Below are 16,278 nucleotides of genomic sequence, written 5' to 3'. Positions count from 1 at the left end.
TTGTAGTTTATAGTCTGCAGGAAGTAGATCATGTAGGCAGATGATCTGCTACAGAAACAGGATAGCACAGGGGTTCACTATATTGTTACATGGCCCAATGGAAAGGAAGCAAGGTAGGTTTTTTCAAGGTCAAAGAAATAATAAAGTAAGACCTACGTGTGTATCTGTATTGTCTTAGGAGGTGTCTGTGAATAGAATACAATTTTTCACTAGAGGGCTTCTTTAAAGGGAATCTGCCTGGTCAGAAACTGCCCTTTAGGGGTATCAGTCTGCAGATTTGTACCTATGAAACTGTCTGACTCCATAAACCTACAGTGTCTGATCTATATATGAACTAAAACGTTTTCTGTACGCAGGACCGGCGCTTCCATAGAGGCAAGGGGGGCAATTGCCCCCAGGCCCCCAAGTCCTTAGGGGCCCCCCGCGCCGGCCTGCAACTAACTATAGGCAGGGACGGCGTCGGCGCTTCCATAGAGGCAGGGGGGGGCTCTCTCCCTCCTCCTCCCTCCCTCCCTCCCTGTGCTGCTGCCGCCTCCGCCAATAAGAAGAGACATGGGAGGAGGAGGGGAGGGGCTGTGGCCACTGCGCCACCAATGATGAAAACTGACCTGTAATACAAATACAGGAGACGGGTGCCGGAATCAAATAGCCGGCACCCGACCTCTATGACAGGGAGCGGCACCTTAGGGGTTAACTGCCGCTGATCGCAGCCCCCTATCATAGAGGTCGGGTGCCGGCTATTTCACTCCGGCACCTGCCTCCTGCATTTGTATTAACATTGGTGGCGCAGTGCCCCCCCCCCCAACACCCCAGTATAATAAACATTGAGTGCGCCCCCCCCCCCAGTATAATAAACATTGAGTGCGCCCCCCCCCAGTATAATAAACATTGAGTGAGGCCCCCCCCAGTATAATAAACATTGAGTGCGGCCCCCCCCAGTATAATAAACATTGGTGGCGCAGTGGGCAGTGCCAATGAGGGTTAAAAAAATAAATAAAAAATTAACTCACCTCCACCAATTGATCGCGCAGCTGCCGGTCTCCTGTTCTTGCTTCAGGACCTGTGGTGACGTCACTGAGCTAATCACATGGTCCATTACCATGGTGATGGATCATATGATGTACCATGTGATGACCACAGTGATGTCACCACAGGTCCTTTGACAGGTCCTAAAGAAAGAACAGGAGACCGGCAGCTGCGCGATCAGTTGGTGGAGGTGAGTTAATTTTTTATTTATTTTTTTAACCCTCATTGGCACTGCCCACTGTGCCACCAATGTTTATTATGCTGGGGGGCGCACTCAATGTTTATTATACTGGGGGGGGCACTCAATGTTTATTATACTGGGGGGGGGACTCAATGTTTATTATACTGGGGGGGGCACTCAATGTTTATTATACTGGGGGGGGCGCACTCAATGTTTATTATACTGGGGGGTGCACTCAATGTTTATTATACTGGGGGGGGCGCACTCAATGTTTATTATACTGGGGGGGTGCACTGTGAAAGGGGCCTAACTGTGAATAGGACAAGGGTTCCAGCCCCTAAGGGGGCTAATAGTAAGTAAAAATAAAACACAAACACTAAGGCTACTTTCACACTTGCGGTAGTGTGATCCGGCAAGCAGTTCCATCGTCGGAACTGCCTGCCAGATCCGCCGATCTTGATGTGACTGAAAGCATTTATGAGATGCATCCGGATGCGGATCCGTCTCACAAATGCATTGCAAGAATGAATCCATGTCTCCGCTTGTCATGCGGACAGACGGATCCGTCTTGTATCTTTTTACACATTTTTACCGGCATGCGCAGACCGGAAGGACGGATCCTGCATTCCAGTATTTTGAATGCCGGATCTGGCACTAATACATTCCTAATAATACATTCGTTTGTCATGAGGAAGGACCCATATTTCTCTGAGGTCTGAAACGCGTTGACTGCTATTTGTACACCTGTATGGATTTTAAACTTGCTGGATTAAAGTTTTTCATTTTTTCACAGGAGAGAGCTGGATTTACTTCTTTTTCTTAATACATTCCTATGGAAAAAATGCCGGATCCGGCATTCAGGCAAGTCTTCAGTTTTTTTCGCCGGAGATAAAACCGTAGCATGCTGCGGTTTTATCTTTTGCCTGATCAATCAAAAAGACTGAACTGAAGACTTCCTGATGCATCCTGAACGGATTACTCTCCATTCAGAATGCATGGAGATATGCCTGATCAGTTCTTTTCCGGTATAGAGCCCCTGTGACGGAACTCTATGCCGAAAAAGAAAACCGCTAGTGTGAAAGTACTCTAAAATATTAAGTTTAAATCCCCCCTTTCCCAATTTTACTCATAAAAAATATATACAATAAATAAACATATTACATAGCGCTGCGTCCGAAAAGTCCAAACTATTAAATTATTAAAAAAATATCTCCTATGCGGTGAGCATTCGCCATTTTTTAGTCACCTTGTCACCCCAAAAAATAGGATAGGACTGTTCAATTATGGGCCGAACATTTCATAAAATGCTAAATGCACGTGGCTTTTTTGCGTGGTATTGAGTATCGCAAAACTTTTTTATGGTGACGAAAGCGAATCAAAATTTTGGTATTGAAACAACCCTACGCCGATCTGATCGGCGTAGCGTTGTCACGATACCAAAATTTTCATTCGGTTTCGATTTGGCGACTAAAAATTTTATTTGGCTCCTAAATTTTTCAGTTCAGGAGCCAATGGCTACTAGGTATTTTTTTTAGTCTGGAGCCCTGCTATCAGAGGCCGGCGCAGGCGGCGCGATGACGTCATCGCGCCGCCTGAGCCCTGAGCCGTGCACAGCGCAGGGCACAGGCCAGAAGAGGCCTGCATCGCATCGCTGCCAAGGAGGTAAGTATAGGGGTTTTTTCCTTTTTTTTTTTTTCTGTACAATACTGATGGCTACTGGCAAATGATAGGGGGGGCCCTATGGCTAGTGGCACATGATAAGGGGGGCCCTATGGCTAGTGGCACATGATAGGGGGGGGCCGCCTATGGCTACTGGCACATGTTCATGGGCGGCCGCCTATGGCTACTGGCACATGATAGGGGGGCCCTATGGCTACTGGCACATGATAGGGGGGCCCTATGGCTACTGGCACATGATAGGTGGGCGCCTATGGCTACTGGCACATGATAGGGGGGTGCCTATGGCTACTGGCACGTGTTAATGGGGGGCTGAGGCTACTGGCACATGATTAAGGGGCATCTATGAGGGCACATTTCACTGGCACATTATTGGGGGACATCTATGGGGGCACTTCTTACTGGCACATTATTGGTGGAACTATAGGCGCATCTACTGAGGCCACAAAGGACGGTTATTTTATATGGGGGCTCTGTATAGGGGCATTTTATACTGGGACACATTGTGGTGGGTACTATGGGGAAGGGGGGAGAGGACTACTACGGGGGCACTGAGAAGGGGTATTTTATGCTTACAAATTATGGGGGACACTGAGGGCATCTACTGGCGCACTATATATCGGGCATTTTATACTGGTACATTTTGGGGGGCACTAGGGGGGAGAGGAGCACTATGGGGGCATTTACTGGGGTCACTATATAGGGGTATTTTATACTGGCACATTATGGGGACATTAGCTCAACTGGGGGCATTACAGGGGGGTATTTTTTGCACTGACACATTATAAGGAGAATTATTTCTACTGGGGGGAACATTATGGTGGGCTTTATTACTCCCCCATGGTATGACCCCCTAGTAGCAGCACCAGCCTCTCCCTGCTCTGCTATCCCTCTGCCCCTTCTCCAAATCCTTATTATGAAATCTTTCTCATTAGGATAAAACACAACATCAGCTCCGCCGAGCCCCCGGCCAAAGTGTGGAAGTGGCGACTGAGATCCCCAAGGGCCAAGCCAAGTAACTGTAAGTTTTCATATGAAATATGTTTGTTATACACATATAACATACACTATACCACACAATATACAGTATACCGCTACACTGTGCCACACAATATACAGTATACCTCTACACTGTGCCACACAATATAAAGTATACCGCTACACTGTGCCCCACAATATACAGTATACCGCTACACTGTGCCACACAATATACAGTATACCTCTACACTGTGCCACACAATATACAGTATACCGCTACACTGTGCCACACAATATACAGTATACCGCTACACTGTGCCACACAATATACAGTATACCTCTACACTGTGCCACACAATATACAGTATACTGCTACACTGTGCACACAATATACAGTATACCGCTACACTGTGCACACAATATACAGTATACCTCTACACTGTGCCACACATTATACAGTATACCGCTACGCTGTGCCACACAGTATACCGCTACACTGTGCCACACAATATACAGTATACCTCTACACTGTGCCACACAATATACAGTATACCGCTACACTGTGCCACACAGTATACCTCTACACTGTGCCCCAAAATATACAGTTTCTTCTGTAAAAGTCATCAAGTGTCATGGGGGGGGCCCCCTTATTGTTTTTCGCCCCAGGGCCCCATTTCACCTAGAACCGGCCCTGTCTGTACGCATAAACATGAGGTGCTTAGCATTTTGATCAAAAATATCAGTGCCCATCCAGCATGGCAAGGAGACCTGAGTCTGGATGGGAATCTACTCTATTTTAATACCCATGTGCAGATTTGCAAAACAAAAATATGATGTCTGTGTTGCAGCTGTTTTTTATATATATATATTATTTTTTTTCCCCCCCACCAAGCCCCATTGAAATTAATGGTTCCATATATGGACCTGTAATAGAATGGAAACTGAAGAAGATTACGTTCATGTGCATGTGCCCTAAGCCATATGGGCATCTAAATTCAAGGAGAGCAGGACCCTCATATACAGTGTGAGCGATTTATCAAAACTGGTGCAAAAGGGAATTGGCTTCCGTGGGCTTTTTGGTCCGTCCCTCTGCACTGCAGAAGATAGGATATGTCCTGTCTTTTGCCATATATTGCGGATGAATTAGTCTGTGCCACAATATGCGATTCACACAACCGATGCCCGTGCGTTGCGGTCGTGTAAATGAGCTCTTAGCTACAGTGTATATATATCGCTAATTAAAAACAGCCTGTGTGATGGGTAAGTTGGAGTGCAACCAACAAGTAGCCACACACTTCCATGTCTTTGGCACCAATCCCATATACAATGCTGCATGTAGTGGACATTAAGATGTCTGACAAATGGCTATATAACAGAAGATACTACTGTGTGGACTGCTACTGACGAGTTCCATGCACACTCTGCTCAGTGAGACACTGACTGAGTGAAGTAGCAGCACACACCAAGGAGTAAGGCCATGCACGTATGGCGGCCTGCAATATGTGGGCACCGTCCTCTTGCTCACCGCATCATGGATGTGGATTTTGTTGCAGTACGGACAGTCACTGACCCTTTCAAATTGAATGGGTCTGGATCTGTCTGCGGAATCCACACTGATGTTACCCATGCATTGGGGACCGCAAATGGCTATCCCCAATGCACAGAACAGCTGAGCAAGGCCGTGTGCATGAGGCCTTAGGCCTCATGCACACGACCATAGTTATGGTCTGCATCCGAGCCGCAGTTTTTGCGGCTCAGCTTCGGACCTATTCACTTCAGTAGGGCCGCAAAAGATGCCGACAGCACTCCATGTGCTGTCCGCATCAGTTGCTCCATTCCGAGGCCCCGCAAAAAAAAATATATCATGTCTTATTATTGTCCATTTTGCGGACAAGAATAGGCATGTCTACAATGGGCCGCCCGTTATGTAAATTGCGGAAGGCACACGGGCGGACCGCAAAAAATGGCACCGTTGTTTGCATGAGGCCTTAGGCTGAGTTCACACTTCAGTTATTTGGTCAGTTATTTCCATCAATTATTGTGAGCCAAAACCAGTAGTAAAGCTGAATCAGAGACCAAGTGTAATGATTGGATTTGCTCTTGCTCTGTCTTTTTGACACTCACCTGGTTTTGGCTCACTGATGGAAACAACTGACCAAATAACTGAAGTGTGAACTCACCCTAAGGCCTCATGCACACGACCGTTGTGTGCATCCGTGGCCGTTGTGCCGTTTTCAGTTTTTTTTCGCGGACCCATTGACTTTCAATGGGTCCGTGGAAAAATCGGAAAATGCACCGTTTTGCAGCCGAGGCCGTGATCCGTGTATCCTGTCCGTCAAAAAAATATGACCTGTCCTATTTTTTTGACGGACAACGGTTCACGGACCCATTCAAGTCACTGCCACCAATGGTTGTTACTACTATAGGGAGAGGGGGGGCCGATTGTGGGCGCACACTGTGCCACCAACGATTTTTAACTATACAGGGAGGAAGGGGGGGGGCGATGGTGGGCGTACACTGTGCCACCAACGATTTTTAACTATAGAGGGAGGAAGGGGGGGGCGATGGTGGGCGCACACTGTGCCACCAACGATATTCAAACTGGGGAGGGGGGGGCTGCCCCCTGCTGCCTGGCAGCCCTGATCTCTTACAGTGCGGCACCTGAGGAGTTAATTGTGCTGATCACGGCCCCCTGTAAGAGATCGGGTGCTGCCAGGCAGCAGGGGGCAGTCATGTACACAGTTTTTCAGTGTATTCTAACCTGAAGCGTCCCCATCACCATGGGAACGCCTCTGTGTTAGAATATACTGTCGGAAATGAGTTTCACGATGTAGCTCATATCCGACAGTATATTCTAACATAGAGGAGTTCCCATGGTGATGGGGACGCTTCAAGTTATGTTCTGGTGTCCGCCTGGGCGTGCGGAGGCAAGCGGATCGGTCCAGACTTATAATGTAAGTCAATGGGGACGGATCCGTTTGAAGATGACACACTGTGGCTCAATTTCCAAACGGATCCGTCCCCCATTGACTTTCAATGTAAAGTCTGGACGGATCCGTCTGAGGCTATTTTCACACTTTAGAAATGTTTTAACAATATAATGCAGACGGATCCGCTCTGAACGGAGCCACCGTCTGCATTATGAACACAAGTGTGAAAGTAAAGGGACTCCTGACTTTACATTGAAAGTCAATGAGGACGGATCCGTTTGCAATGGCACCATATTGTGTCAACGTCAAACGGATCCGTCCCCATTGACTTGCATTGTAATTCAGGACGGATCCGTTTGGCTCCGCACGGCCAGGCGGACGCCAAAACGACTTTTTTTTCATGTCCGTGGATCCTCCAAAAATCAAGGAAGACCCACGGACGAAAAAACGGTCACGGATCACAGACCCACGGACCCCGTTTTTGCGGACCGTGAAAAAAAAATGTCGTGTGCATGAGGCCTAAGGCTACATTCACACGTCAGTATTTTTCTATAATCCGAATTTCGGTCCGTTTTTTGCGGATCCGTTGTTCCTGAAAATGTTTCCGTATGTCATCCGTTTTTTGCGGATCCGCAAAAAACGGAAACATGTATACATTCAATAATCAAATAAAGTTGTTTGGATTTCTTTGAAAAAAAATTGAAAAAAAATAAGAAAAAAAAATTTGCTATGTGTTTCCAGGAACGGATTCCGCAAAAAACGGAAGACATACGGAATGACATCCGAATGTCTTCCGTTTTTTGCGAATCCATTGACTTTGTATTGTACCAGGATCCGAATTTTGCGGAAAAGAATAGGACATGTTTTATATTTAAACGGACATGCGGAACGGAACAACTGAAACGGACAGCACACATTGTGCTGTCCGATTTTTTCCAGGACCCATTGAAAATGAATGGGTCCAGATCTGGTCCTGATCTGTTCCGCAAAAAACGGAACAGATCAGGAAAGAAAAAACGGACGTGTGAATGGACCCTAAGGGCTCATACACACGACTTTATGTACTTTGCGGTCTGGGAAAAACGGATCCGCAAAAAATACGGATGACATCCGTGTGCATTCCGTATTTCGCGGAAGAGCTGGCCCCTAATTTAACAGTCTGAAACGGAATGCACACGGAGTAACTTCTTTTTTTTTGTGTGGACTGAATGGTTCTGCATACGGTCCGCAAAAAAAAATAATATATTGAACGGAACGAAAATATGTCCGTGTGCATGAGCCCTAAGAAAAGTAACCTCCATCCTGAGAAATAGTTATGGGAACACCGATACTTTTGTGTAATGAGGAGCTCTGCAGCCCAATTGTCTTTACCGGTTACCAGCTACGCTAAGTAGAAGTATATATACAGTATGTATTGTGGGGACGATTCAAAAGTGATGGAAAACGTCACCGCATGTTAATAAGTACACAGATACTCATCTACTAAGTGTCTCAAACTTACAAGGGCTCACATAACAACGTATAATTCATTGCGAGGACCCGGCCTCACATAGTCCAGTGCATTCGTTCATTTAGATTCTCTGCGCAGGAGCAGCTCTATTTTATACAGTAGGATGATCTGTTGACGACATCTTAAAATATATTCTGTCACGTACTTAAAGGGGTATTCCGGTTACCAAATGTAATTTATGTTTTAGACTAATTCATCATCAATAATTTCCTAATATAATGTATATTTCACATATATACCATTCAATAGTTATAAAAGTAGTTTTCTTCTTCTGCTACCCCACTGTGTTTCCTCAAAAATTACCATGGCATTGACCTGTAGTTCTGAGCCTTTGTTAGGTCGAGCATGCTCAGTGTGTTGCTATCAATTCTCTAGCTCAGGGATTCTCAACCTGCGGCCCTCCAGCTGTTGCAAAACTACAACTCCCAGCATGGTCGGACAGACTACAGCTATCAGCCTACAGCAAGGCATGGTGAGAGTTGTAGTTTTTCAACAGCTGGAGGGCCGCAGGTTGAGCATCCCTGCTCTAGCCAAATGTCTTGTGAAACAAAGGGCGTGTCAGTGTGCTGGTGATTACTGATTAGAGGGGGCGTGACTGGACTGTGATATCAGGCAGCTAATCAACAAACATTAACACTCACAGCAGGAAAGCTAGGGATTGTGGGGATTGTAGTTTTGTGAGGGAAGATCAGGCGCCACGATACTCTCAGGGTGTTTGCAGGCTCACACAGGAGATAGACAAATGGATTGCAAGGTAAATTAGAGCTCTGGTTATATGTATAGGTATAGGTTCTTGTTGGGTCGCAGCTTGCAGCCTTAATGCAGTTTTTCAAAAATTAAGTTACTTTACCGGAATACCCCTTTAAATTAAAGAAGACTCTCCAGAAGTAGATGTTAAACCCTCTCATTCTGGATTTTATGATCGTACATCCTGAGATGTGATTGCTTGAAGTTGTAGGTCCAACCCCTGATGATGCACTAATGAGAGGTTCTGATGAGAACTGACCTGAAGGCAGATAACACACAGTAAGTCAGGAATCAGCAACCTCCGGCACTCCAGCTGTTCAGAAACTACAATTCCCAGAATGCTTCACTAACTTCTATAGGAGTTAAAAGAGGTGCCTAGCATCTTTGCATGCTGGGAGCAGGGGCCGACTGGGAAGTTAACCCCTTAAGAACCGATGACGTACATGTACGTCATTGGTCCGGTCTTTAAACATGGCGCCCGCTAGCATAGACCCACGGCACATGTATGCGATCAGCCATGAGGCTGATCGCGCACATTTTACCCTTCAGATGCAGTGGTCAAATGTGACCACAGCATCTGATCAGTCCAGAAGCAGAAGTCACGCGGTTCCAGTCCAGGGAACGTGTTACTTCGCTGAAATACACCGAAGCCTCAAGCAGGTGGCAGCATTGTATTGCTATATTCCAAATGAAGTGTTCAATAATGGCTACTCAGCCATCAGTGAACACAATGGGCAATCTAATAATCGCCAGTTATTGTCACCCAAGGGGACTTAAAAAAATAAAATAAAAATTAAAGTTCAAATCACCCCCCTTTCCTTAAAATATAAATACTTAACCAATAGAAAAAAATAAATAAATATCATGGGCGTGCGAAAATACCCATACTATTAAAATATAATAATATTAATGGCATACGGCAAATGGCGTAACGGGGGAAAAAAAACGCTAACTTGCCACCCAATAATTGTTTTATTAAAAGTGATCAATAAGTTGCACACACTTCAAATTGATATCAGTGAAAAGAACAGATCGTCCCGCAAAAACTAAGCCCTCGCTTAGCCCCGTACACAGAACTACAAAAAAAGTTATAGGGGGGTCAGAATATGGTTATACTTTTTTTTTTTTCCCCCTCAAAAGGTTTTAATTTTTTTTCAGTATTAAAAAACACAAGAAAAAGTATACAAGCGTGGTAACGTTGAAACCGTACTGACCTGAAGAATGAATTTAACAGGTCAATTTTACCGCATATTGTACAGTGTAATGAACAAATAAAATATAAAGCTTTATCAGAATTTCGTTTTTTCCCAATTCTACCCCATTTGAATTTTTTTATGCTTCCCACTACATGGTATTCAACCGTAAATACTGCCATTAGAAAGTTCAACTTGTCCTGCAAAAAATAAGCCATCATAAGGCTATGCGAACGGAAAAATTTTAAAAAAAAGTTAGGACTATGGAAAGGAGGGGAGTGAAAAACAAAAACGCTAAATAAAAAAATGGTCCGGTCCTGAAAGGGTTAAAGTGGCCCTGGAAAAAATAATAAAAGTGGACCAGTCTTGTAGTCGGGTCCAATTGGAAGGCCGAGCCAGCAATACCATATTGTGGCACATTATACCACCCGAGCCGAATACAACAGTCAGCAGCACAAAATACATCCCCAAAACGTCCAGTTGCTAGCTGTGGAGGAATCAGGTGGCCTCTTGGGCATCGGCCTACCAGGAAATTTCCCTGTAAGGTGTATGGCCAATCTGCCCCTGGCTGGGAGTTGTAGTTTCACAGCAGCTGGAGTGCCAACGTTTGCTGATCCCTGCAGTAGATGATTCAGACAGCTCTGCTTCTTCCTCCACCATAACTACTGCACAAGTCACACAGCATGCTCATAGCCCTCCATCTAACAAGTTAATGAACCATTTTCTGATGCCCAGGTAATGCCTGCTGTAAAGTGAATCTAGGCAGCTGTTGTTACAAACACTTATGCAAGATTGCCTCTAAAATAAGGAAAATAGAGTCAATCAGTAAATAAGATTAAGAACAAAAAATTGTTTCAGTATATCGTTTAAACTAGAAAAAAATTATTATATATATATATATATATATATATATTATAATTATTATTTTTTATTATTGTGGGGGTTTTAACTCCGTCACTGTGCACACATACACCTGTCCCACTCAAGCTCTCTGGTCACTCCTAAAACCCAGACCCAAAATACACTTTAACCCCTTAAGGACATCATGACGTATCGGTACGGCATGTTTCCCGAGTCCTTAAGGACACATGACGTACCGGTACGTCATGTGTTGTTCCGATCACTGCCGTGCGGCCGGCTGTGATCGGAACAAGGTGCCTGCTCAAATCATTGAGCAGGCACCTCGGCTAAATGCGCGGGGGGGTCCCGTGACCCCCCCCCCCCCATGTCCGCGATCGCAACAAACCGCAGGTCAATTCAGACCTGCGGTTTGTTGCGCTTTCTGCAGTTTCTGATCGCTGCGGTCCCTGACCGCGGCGATCAGAAACTTTAGTGTGGCGAAAATATATATTTATCACCCCCCCCCCCCTGCACCTCTGAATGATTTTAGCCCGGTGGGAGGTGCAGGGGGGGTGTTGCGGGCGGTGGGGGCGGTGCGGGAGGCGGGCGGTGCGGCAGGCGGAATCGCGATCCCCCGCCCGCCTCCTATTGCGTAATCGTTGGTGTACAGTGGGTATACCAGGGTGCCAGCACATTGCTGGCACCCTGGTATAAACGGCTGACATCGGTGATGCGATGTCAGCCGTTTAACCCTTTCCATACAGCGGTCCGTACGGACCGCTGTATGGAAAAAGTTAACAGTAAGAGGGAGCTCCCTCCCTCTCCGATCGGGGGGCTGCAGTGCCTTTGCAGCCCCCCGATGGAGAGGGAGAGAGCCCCCAGACAGCCCCCCAGAGCCCCGTCCTTACCCTTCCCCGTCTGCGCAGTTCTGACCATAACTGAGCAGACGGGGAAGGTTCCCATGGCAACAGGACGCCTGCTCAGGCGTCCTGCTGTCCATGGTGCTGAACAGATCTGTGCTGAAAGCATAGATCTGTTCAGTGTAAGTAAAATACAGTACAGAGCCCTATATAGAGTACAGTACTGTATTATACAGACATCAGACCCACTGGATCTTCAAGAACCAAGTGGGTCTGGGTCAAAAAAAAAGTGAAAAAAAGGTAAAAATCAAAAAACACATTTATCACTGATTAAAAATTAAAAAAATTAAATTCCCTACACATGTTTGGTATCGCCGCGTCCGTAACGACCTGATCTATAAAATGGTCATGTTACTTTACCCGAACGGTGAACGCCATAAAAATAAAAAATAAAAAACTATGATGAAATTGAAATTTTGTCCACCTTACTTCCCAAAAAAAGGTAATAAAAGTGATCAAAAAAGTCGCATGTACGCCAAAATTGTACCAATCAAACCGTCATCTCATCCCGCAAAAAATGAGACCCTACTTAAGATAATCGCCCAAAAACTGAAAAAGCTATGGCTCTTAGACTATGGAAACACTAAAACATAATTTTTTTTGTTTCAAAAATGAAATCATTGTGTAAAACTTACATAAATAAAAAAAAAGTATACATATTAGGTATCGCCGCGTCCGTATCGACCGGCTCTATAAAAATATCACATGACCTAACCCCTCAGGTGACCACCGTAAAAAAATAAAAACGGTGTAAAAAAAGCCATTTTTTGTCATCTTACGTCACAAAAAGTGTAATAGCAAGCGATCAAAAAGTCATATGCACCCCAAAATAGTGCCAATCAAACCGTCATCTCATCCCGCAAAAAATGAGACCCTACTTAAGATAATCACCCAAAAACTGAAAAAACAATGGCTCTTAGACTATGGAGACACTAAAACATTTTTTTTGTTTTAAAAATAAAATCATTGTGTAAAACGTACATAAATAAAAAAAATTGTATACATATTAGGTATCGCCGCGTCCGTGACAACCTGCTCTATAAAATTACCACATGATCCGTGACAACCTGCTCTATAAAATTACCACATGATCTAACCTGTCAGATGAATGTTGTAAATAAAAATAAAAAAAACGCTGCCAAAAAAGCTATTTCTTGTTACCTTGCCGCACAAAAAGTGTAATATAGAGCAACCAAAAATCATATGTACCCTAAACTAGTACCAACAAAACTGCCACCCTATCCCGTAGTTTCTAAAATGGGGTCACTTTTTTGGAGTTTCTACTCTAGGGGTGCATCAGGGGGGCTTCAAATGGGACATGGTGTAAAAAAAAACAGTCCAGCAAAACCTGCCTTCCAAAAACCGTATGGCATTCCTTTCCTTCTGCGCCCTGCCGTGTGCCCGTACAGCGGTTTACGACCACATATGGGGTGTTTCTGTAAACTACAGAATCAGGGCCATAAATAATGAGTTTTGTTTGGCTGTTAACCCTTGCTTTGTAACTGGAAAAAAAAAATTAAAATGGAAAATCTGCCGAAAAAGTGAAATTTTGAAATTGTATCTCTATTTTCCATTAAATCTTGTGCAACACCTAAAGGGTTAACAAAGTTTGTAAAATCAGTTTTGAATACCTTGAGGGGTGTAGTTTCTTAGATGGGGTCACTTTTATGGAGTTTATAATCTGGGGGTGCATCAGGGGGGCTTCAAATGGGACTTGGTGTCAAAAAAACGGTCCATAAAAATCAGCCCTCCAAAAAACAAACGGCGCACCTTTCCCTCTACGCCCCGCTGTGTGGCCGTACAGTAGTTTACGGCCACATATGGGGTGTTTCTGTAAACAGCAGAGTCAGGGCAATAAAGATACAGTCTTGTTTGGCTGTTAACCCTTGCTTTGTTAGTGGAAAAAATGGGTTAAAATGGAAAATTAGGCAAAAAAATGAAATTCTCAAATTTCATCGCCATTTGCCAATAACTCTTGTGCAACACCTAAAGGGTTAACGACGTATGTAAAATCAGTTTTGAATACCTTGAGGGGTGTAGTTTCTTAGATGGGGTCACTTTTAGGGAGTTTCTCCTCTAGGGGTGCATCAGGGGGCTTCAAATGGGACATGGTGTAAATAAACCAGTCCATAAAAATCAGCCTTCCAAAAACCAAACGGCGCACCTTTCACTCTACGCCCCGCTGTGTGGCCGTACAGTAGTTTACGGCCACATATTGGGTGTTTCTGTAAACGGCAGAGTCAGGGCAATAAAAATACCGTCTTGTTTGGCTGTTAACCCTTGCTTTGTTAGTGGAAAAAATGGGTTAAAATGAAAAATTAGACAAAAAAATAAAATTCTCAAATTTCCTCCCCATTTGCCAATAACTCTTGTGCAACACCTAAAGGGTTAACAACGTATTCAAAATCAGTTTTGAATACCTTGAGGGGTGTAGTTTCTTAGATGGGGTCATTTTTGGGTGGTTTCTATTATGTAAGCCTCGCAAAGTGACTTGAGACCTGAACTGGTCCCTAAAAATAGAGTTTTTGTAAATTTCTGAAAAATTTCAAGATTTGCTTCTAAACTTCTAAGCCTTATAACATCCCCAAAAAATAAAATATCATTCCCAAAATAATTCAAACATGAAGTAGACATATGGGGAATGTAAAGTCATCCAAATTTTTGGGGGTATTGCTATGTATTACAGAAGTAGAGAAACTGGAACTTTGAAATTTGCAAATTTTTCAAAATTTTTGTTAAATTTGGTATTTTTTGGTACAAAAAAAATAATTTTTTTGACTTCATTTTACCAGTGTCATGAAGTACAATATGTGACGAAAAAACAATCTCAGAATGGCCTGGATAAGTCAAAGCGTTTTAAAGTTATCAGCACTTATAGGGTCAGATTTGCAAAAAATGGCCTGGTCCTTAAGGTGAAATAGGGCTGTGTCCTTAAGGGGTTAATGAAAACCTCCCAGCAACCTAATGTTACTGGTATACTTATTTCCAGGAATTATATCACTGAGGCATACATTCTCAGTGAGACGTACCGACCATCCACGATTCTCCCCTCTGGGCTACTACAATATATATATATATACACACTTACCAGTAAAAGACAAATAAGAGCTATAATGAAAGCAATGCATCAAGTGTCCAGCAGATGGCAGCAGGTGCTAAATCCTAAAAAATATAGGAATACCTCATCATCCACGCCAGGGGTCAGCACCCTCCGGCACCTCAGCAGTTGTGAACCTACAACTCCCAGAATGCCCCATTTGCTTCTTTGGAAGTTTTGAGAACAGCTGACCAAGTATGCATGCTGGGAGTTGTAGTTTCACAACAGCTGGAGTGCCAGAGATGGAAAGGAAATGTGTCACCAAAAATATTTTCTGCAAGTTAAAACCAGATAGTGACTCTTCTCCTTTTTTATCTAATCTGTTTTTATTTTCTGATTTCAGAGTTATATATTCTATTTCCTGAACATGATTATGGGGGCGGCCATCTCGCCTGAGCTTTTCTTAAAGGGAATCTGTCACTAGCATATTAGCAAACATTTTTTTTATGAATCCATGTGTAATAAAGTACCTTATGATAAGACGACTGAGGGCAACAGCTTCAACAGCGTCACTGGGCATGTGCCGATCCCAGTGACGTGTTCGCTGTTTCCTCAGCCAGCTGGAAACTGTTGCCCTCAGTCGTCTTATCATCGCGCAGGCAATCGCCGGCACTGCGCCTGCGCGGGATTTCGGATGCGGGCGAGAGGAGGATCGGGGGTGTTTGCCGCAGAGTGCGGCGCTGGGGGGGGGGAGAGGGAGCACTTAGCCTAGATTTAGGCAATCTTGGAGGAGTTCTTAGTTTTCAAATTTAGGCGGGCACGGCACTTCAGAGGGGCGTTCCTGGGCACCGTGGACAAAGAATAACGCCCCTCTGGGCTCCTTACAGCTTCATTTGAATATCATAAAAAGCGTTTTTTTGAAGAAATGACAAGACACAGAATAAAAAGAACAAGACATATGAAAATAAGGTACTTTATTACACATGGATTCATACATTTTTTTTTTTGCTAATATGCTAGTGACAGATTCCCTTTAACAGCATTTAGAAAGTATTAGGGCTCTTTCACACCTGCGTTCTTTTCTTCCGGCATAGAGTTCCGTCGTCGGGGCTCTATGCCGGAAGAATCCTGATCAGTTTTATCCTAATGCATTCTGAATGGAGAGAATGATGTCTTCAGTTCAGGACCGGAACGTTTTTTGGCCGGAGAAAATACCGCAGCATGCTGCGCTTTTTGCTC

The sequence above is a fragment of the Bufo gargarizans genome, chromosome 6 (genome assembly GCF_014858855.1).
Source record: "Bufo gargarizans isolate SCDJY-AF-19 chromosome 6, ASM1485885v1, whole genome shotgun sequence".
Taxonomy (NCBI): Eukaryota; Metazoa; Chordata; class Amphibia; order Anura; family Bufonidae; genus Bufo; species Bufo gargarizans.
This window is presented reverse-complemented; position numbering follows the sequence as displayed.